Raw genomic sequence first — 6,977 nt, forward strand, 5'->3', positions numbered from 1 at the left:
TTGGCAGTCAGGCGCTCCCGGGGGTTTCAGACCGGCGCAGCAACAGCGCTGCTAGGGGGAAGCCTAGTGTTTACAGGGAGGGGTAACTGCTTACCGGGGCAACAGGTTTTTTGCCCATTCAAGTCTGTTAATGCATCTGCCATCTACTGCCTAAAAGTCCCCTCCTTTCCATTCCGACTTCTTTTCCAATCTGGGCTGTAAATCAGGGAAATCTGCTCCCTTGCTATTTAAAACCTCATCTGCATCGCCCGGGAATTCAGGACAACAGCGTCTTGCAGAAGTGCATAATGAGGGAGACGGATAGCGATATTTCTCCAGGCATGACTGACTGCCTCTGGCTATCAGCGAAGTTTGCATCGGGACTATCAAACCGTACAGCTCAGCATGCGTAGCGGCGCGACTCGGGACTGGCCTACAGATTATTTGTACTAATAGCCTCTCAGCAGAAAGATAAATAATTCAGCAGATAAATTGACGCCAGGGGAAGAAAATCCCAAAAGCTTCAGGCGAATGGGGTGTCTATGTTATGGACAAGCTCAATTCTGACATTTATTAATTCACAGGCTCAGCAATATCAATGGAACAGAACATGCTTCTGTCAGACACGTGAATTGCATATGCTTACACATAAATGCAGCTAGGCTAATCTGTTGTATGGATGACAAATTCTATTACTTCATTTGTATTTATTATTCAAAAGACTCGTTTATTTCTGTTATTTTATTACAAAAAAAAAAAAACCTGATGACGTCTTTCGCCAGCAGGGGCGCCATCGTCGTCACGAAGGGAAAAAAACAATCGATTAACCTCACATAAGAGCACCAGGTAATGCTTCCCTACATACTTCTCGGCCCTACCTTCTTCCATGATGGAGTACTTCTGAATTAGCCACTCCACGATATCATTTCCTGGGAAGGCATAGCGAGGAAGGCATCTAGTTAGAGTCGAGAAATGCATTAAGCCGTCATAAATCAAAAACGCTGAACTCGATAAATAAATTACATAAATAAATATGAGCGCAAGGAGATCGATGACAGTCTTAATGCACAGGATTCCCGAAGACCGCCGATGTATGGGCTTTCCTGTGAAGGGCTTAAATGACCATTAGGACCCGGCCCCCGGGACACTGCACGGCCGGGTGTAAGACAACCCGGGCGGCATGAAAAATTATTTTTAAAAAGTAAAATATGTATCGTGCACCTGTCATCGCATGTGGAATCACTGTGATTAACAGTCTTTGATTCTTCATCTTTATCCCCATGTCGGGATCTTGCATCGCCACAATGACTTGTTCAATCTGGGATAAGAAGAATAGTCAAAATCGTGAAATCAAGGTGACGACAGACATAGTGAAAACGTTCAACCTAGTAATATAATAATTGCTTAATGTGTGATTTGATATGTAATCGTTATATTCATCATTAAATCACCGGAGAGACACACTCATATATTTAGGCATATATATAAGTAAACTACAAGGTTTTTCCTCTGACTATCTTAACTGCACGTCAAAGACGTTATCGGATATTCCCGACTACAGACTTTCGGTTTGATCATTTATTCGCGTTATTAATTCGGCTCCTGATTACATTAAACTAAACATGCTCAGATTGTTACAACCTTTGCTTGTCGGTTATTTTTGGGATCTTTCTGGATGGGCTCAAGGCGGGGTCTGTAAGCACAAGCAAACTGCCAGCACTTTTGTTTTACATGAAAATAGTTTGATGTCGGCCTATTGCGTTATTGTCTGGCTATAATTTGGAGGCAATATTAAACAATAGGCCCATATATTGTAAATATACATGTTGTGTTGTTTTGTTGTTATCACAAACGTATAGCCTGATCATAAATTTCATGGATACCTGGATGTTGTATGTTCCATTATATTTATGAATGAATGATTTATGTGAAGTCTGGCTTAGATTCGAGAATTAATCATATAGATTAAAAAAAGTTTTCATTTAAAACTTATCTCATATAATAAAATCCTCGTCCGAACGAACATATGTCAGAATGAAAAAACATTTAAATTATTTTTGTGATGCATCAGTATCAATAGCTACAACGTCATAACAGATATAGATATAATGCGGTTCATACTTTTGAAGTTGATGCGTATCTCCCGAAAAAAATCAACTCCAGAAGAGTCCGCGTCTGTAAATGCCTGAACTTCGGAATCGATCCTACCTTTGTTAGGCGCGGCATCTGTGTCTTGCAGCTGTTCCCTTGGATAAAGATGTTAATTGTCATGCTTACAGCATCTCGATCTCCGGCGTTTGTGAAGTTGGGATTGATGCTGTCCTGTGTTTTTTTTTTCCTTCCACACTTAAGCTCTGCTTGTTACTGCCCCATAGCGGAGCGCAAGTGAAACGGACTACCGGAGATTTGCACTGTTTTTCTGTTAGTGTGTATAATCAAAATATGACTCAGTTTGGCCAGTTAGAAAAATATGATAATAGAAAAGTATTCTTTTCCTCTCACTTTTTTTTCTTGATTTAATTACCGACTTCACGTACTTACACTGTGTCCCGTTGCACGATGTAATATTGCGAAACTATGATTTTGTGGCAGTGTTTTGTAAAGGAATTTTCCGTTTAATCATCGTCTTAGTATAAAGCTATATGGTTGTTCTGGTATCAGTGGACGTACATTATGTATTTTTTCTTCTCTTGAGCACCATGGTCATGACATGAAGCTCAGTCATTGATTACTCGCAAATGTTAGTAGTCATCCGCTGTTTATCTTGAAGATGTAAAAGTAGTGCGCGTACATCTCCTCGTTAGTATAGTGGTGAGTATCCCCGCCTGTCACGCGGGAGACCGGGGTTCGATTCCCCGACGGGGAGAGTCTGCATCTTTTTGCCTCGGTCTCAAAAGGCACCAAGCTAGAACCGGCCCCGTGTTAGTGGAAACGGGGCTTGTGACTTGTACTCATGCATAATATTCTGCGGGTCGCTCAGCAGCGCAGCATATGAAACTAGACTCGGATTGTAAGTGTGTGGTTTTGATAATTGATGTATGGATGGATGGATCCTTAATAAGAGATATAAACAATAAGGTCCAGTCGCCAACTAATCATGTAAAATACGTCATAAACTCATGGTTGTTAAACCCAGAATAAAAATGAAGACGTATAACTAGGAAAGTCAACTTGCACATTTCAATTTTGGTTCGATATAATCACGTTGTCCTTAACCCTCCAGTGCAGGAGGGGACGGTAATGCGCATCGAATGTTTCCGAACCTGTGTGTGATACAACCGAGGAAGAGCCGATGACTTCGGGGGAGGAGGGGCAGGCGACTCGGAAGAAAAAGCAGCAGAACCCAATGCAGCCTGTAGCCCATTCAAAGGCCTACTGTTGGACCTCTGCTTATTTTGCAATACGTCTTTAGTACGGACTGAAAAATGTCCGATTTCGATGAGTTTGAGAAGCAGTTAAGCGAAAATCGGCAAGGTAAGTTTGGCTTTGAAGATCGGTGTATGCTCCCTGTTTTAGGGTAATAAAGTGGCCGGCGTGTCCTAGCGCCGAGGATGGTGCGGAGGGCACTTCTGCTGGTTCCGAAAAGAAAAGCGCGGCTGGGAAATCGGTGCCTTTTATCCGAGCGCTCGCCGATTCTGAAACCTGCCCGATTCTTCTTCTCCCAGCTGCCGCAGGATCCCCGAAAACTGACCGCTTTGGTAAATCAGTGACATTCTTTGCTTGGCATTGTTATAGAGATCGCTAGGCCTGCATCCATCAGTGCCCGGCGTACATAACATGGACATTTCAATGAAACGTTATTGGGGTGCACTCGATGTGAAAGCCTGCGGTTTTATTTATTTAATTATTTACCATTATACACTTGGATCATAAATTGTGACCCGCGTATTTTCATTCGCAGTAACACACTATGCATGGATGTTTGTTGCAAGCGTTATATTTTCAAGATCACGTTTAAAGTTTTATGCAAATAAAAACGACCGCGACCACTTGATTTAAAGTCCGCACTTAATAACAGTGTTAGTTACTTGGTTTTTAAATACTACGACGAGTTTTCTATATAATGATATGATTTTGTCTCTTTCCGATGCACAATAGCCTTTCCCTTGGGTCCGAAATGCTGGCCCTGTCATCCGTACAGAATAAGTCTTTCTCACACGATCGCCGTTTCTTCATGATGTATAGACTCTAAAAATCAGCCGCGTTCCCTGGAATCATAACAACTGCTTTTAGGTCGTTATTGCAAAGTCTTGCACCTGTATCTACCTTTACAGCGGATAGCAGTAACTAACAATGATGTACAGTTATATAACAATACACATATAACTTCATTAAAGTGCAGAGAATCCAGTAAACTGAATAAACTTAAGCCATACTAACGCAACTGAAATATACAACATGCGTTACAACGGAGTCGAAAGTAGGATTGATTTATGTACCTATCAAATGGCAATCTTGTCATATCAGCTCCTTATCACTAAATCACTAAAATGTCATTCGAAACGACCTGATTCGGCTAGACGAGCACTAAGTGCCGCCGTGTTTGATAAACTAGCAGTTCCAGTCATTCATATCTGCGCTCTGACTATGCCTGCGATTGCGGTAATTGGTTATTACCGATTTACGTAAGATGCATTGGCCGCTCCGTGTCTGTACTTTTGCAGCGGTGCATTACCGTAACGCTGTTATAACTGATGCATGAAGCTGATTCCTCGAGCAGCACCTGCGTTTAAATGCTTCACTGAAAACTGCACCTTCAGGGATTTATTTAAGCTTCTATATGAAGGACCTGCTGGGATAGAAAGGTGATATTTTATTGCTAGTTTAATAAAGTGCTGTCTGTCAGATTGAAACGATATTAATTACCCATCCATCGTCCAACCAGTTATCTTAGTCAGGCTCCCCTGGAGCCTATTCCAGGCAAATTCCCCATACAGAGAGCAGAGGCAAAATTCAGGCCTCCAGACTCGGAGGCGTGAGGCAACTGTACTCACCACTGTGCTCCTATATCATTAATTAGTCTGGTTATGTTTTTATTGTTTCACAACAGACTGACATTCAAGGGGATGTCCTTGTGCCCTTGAAATTATTAGCCATTGAGAGATGGGTGTGTTTGTTTCAGGAGGGTGTGATTGAATATGTGAATTGAATGGAGGTGCTTCATTCTGGTGAGGAAACTGGGGAGTTAGACCCCGTACCACATCTTGGTCTCCGTAAGTGACTTTTAAGGCATAGCGCTGGGTCAGTCAGCATCCAGCACCCCAGGGAAGTTGGTAATATGATTACTCTGTGACTCATGGGCTTCAAACCCACAACCATCCGGACACACATTCATAATCCCTCTGAGTTACACATCTTGGATTTATCGAAATGGATGGTAGGGGGGCAGTCATGTCGCTCCGCCCACCGTCTCACTGGTACCACGGTGTCGTCCCCCAGAGCGGGAGAAGGAGCGACACAAGAAGCGTAGCCGCAGCCGGTCTCTGAGCCGTGGCGAGAAGCACCGCCGCTGGAGCAAGGACTCCAGGGGGCGGAGTCACGAGAAGCGCAGCAGCAGCCGCGACCGCAAGGGTCGTGACCGACGGAGCAGCTCACGCGAGCACAAGAAGCACAGGTACCCCCCCTCACGGTCCCGGTTACAGGCACTGAAGCTGATATCTAGCATGGTTTGAGGCCTCTTAACAAGTTTCTTTCACAATCAACCAATTGGTTTCTTCGTGGTGGGAAGGGGGACTGTACCCATATTAAATTTTAACTGGCGTTTATAAGTAGCCCCCGCCATAGCGATGGGACCTCAAAGCCAGCCTAAAAAGTGGCGCATGGTCACACCCTCATGACCTTAAACTGCCTGCGATCCAAAGTTAAATGTAAACATTCTGCCATCTGTTTGTTTTTGCCAGATTCTGAGTGTTTACACTGTATTGTTTGGGGAAAACAACCTTCTGTTTTGTGTTTGGGCAGCTACTCTCCTCGGAGAAGCCGTAAGAAAAGGACATACAAGTACTGGGATGTTCCCCCTCCGGGATTCGAGCACATCACCCCCATGCAGTACAAGGCAATGCAAGGTTTGGATGCGACGCTTCCATGTGTGCTAGTTCAGTATTGCAAGGTTATGGTATATTGGTTGCAATGAAAGCATTTATTCTGGAGTGCCCTCCTCCCCCCTGCTGGTCAAAGAGGGAATAACACTTGGGATGATTTCAGACAGTGTGAAGAGAGCTTAAACCTAGGGGTTAGAAGCAAATGAAGGCGACGATCCGGATGTTCTGGCCGTCCCTGGTTGGGGTCTTGAAGCCCTTTCTCCTCCCCACAGCTGCAGGGCAGATCCCCACGATAGCTTTACTGGCAACATCCACCACCAGCGGCGTGGCAGTGACGCCCACCCAGGTGCCGATGGTCGGCAGCCAGATGACCCGGCAGGCCAGGCGGCTTTATGTCGGCAACATCCCCTTCGGCCTGACGGAGGTGAGTCCAGGCAAAGTCCCGCGTTGCCTTCTGTCATGCATACTGGTGTCATGTGTAGCTCAGTGAGTTAGGACACTGAGCCGGTCACAAGAAGGTTGTTGGTTCAAATCCCTTGGGCAGCAGAGTGATTTCACCATTGGGCCCCCGAGCGCAGCCCTTAAGCACTATTTGCTCTAGGAACTGTCTGGTCCTGCTTCTTCAATGAAATGTATGTTGCTTTGGATGAAAGTGTCCGCAAAATAAATAGATAAATGTACTAGACTTGTCAGTCATTTTTTTTCTCGTTTGCCTGTTTTGATGTCTTCAGACGTCTGCCTGTCTTCATTCAGTGTGTCTGCCTGTCTTTTTAGGAGGCCATGGCGGATTTCTTCAATACCCAGATGCGATTGGCTGGCTTATGTCAAGGTCCCACCAATCCCGTCCTCGCTGTTCAGATAAACCAGGACAAGAACTTTGCCTTCCTTGAAGTAAGAGTCTTTCCTGCCTAATGGCTGCTGTGTCCAGGCGGAGACCGCAGCCTTCCCTGATTAACG

General features: G+C 44.5%; 1 non-coding gene across 1 annotated transcript; it reads left to right on the top strand.

The window, feature by feature from the left end:
* The first annotated feature begins 2,773 nt into the window (after positions 1-2,773).
* On the top strand, positions 2,774-2,845 carry trnad-guc (transfer RNA aspartic acid (anticodon GUC)). The gene has a single exon. It is a non-coding gene; the product is annotated as a tRNA-Asp (tRNA).
* The last annotated feature ends 4,132 nt before the right edge of the window (positions 2,846-6,977 follow it).

Source organism: Brienomyrus brachyistius, unplaced genomic scaffold (assembly GCF_023856365.1).
Source record: "Brienomyrus brachyistius isolate T26 unplaced genomic scaffold, BBRACH_0.4 scaffold375, whole genome shotgun sequence".
Taxonomy (NCBI): domain Eukaryota; kingdom Metazoa; phylum Chordata; class Actinopteri; order Osteoglossiformes; family Mormyridae; genus Brienomyrus; species Brienomyrus brachyistius.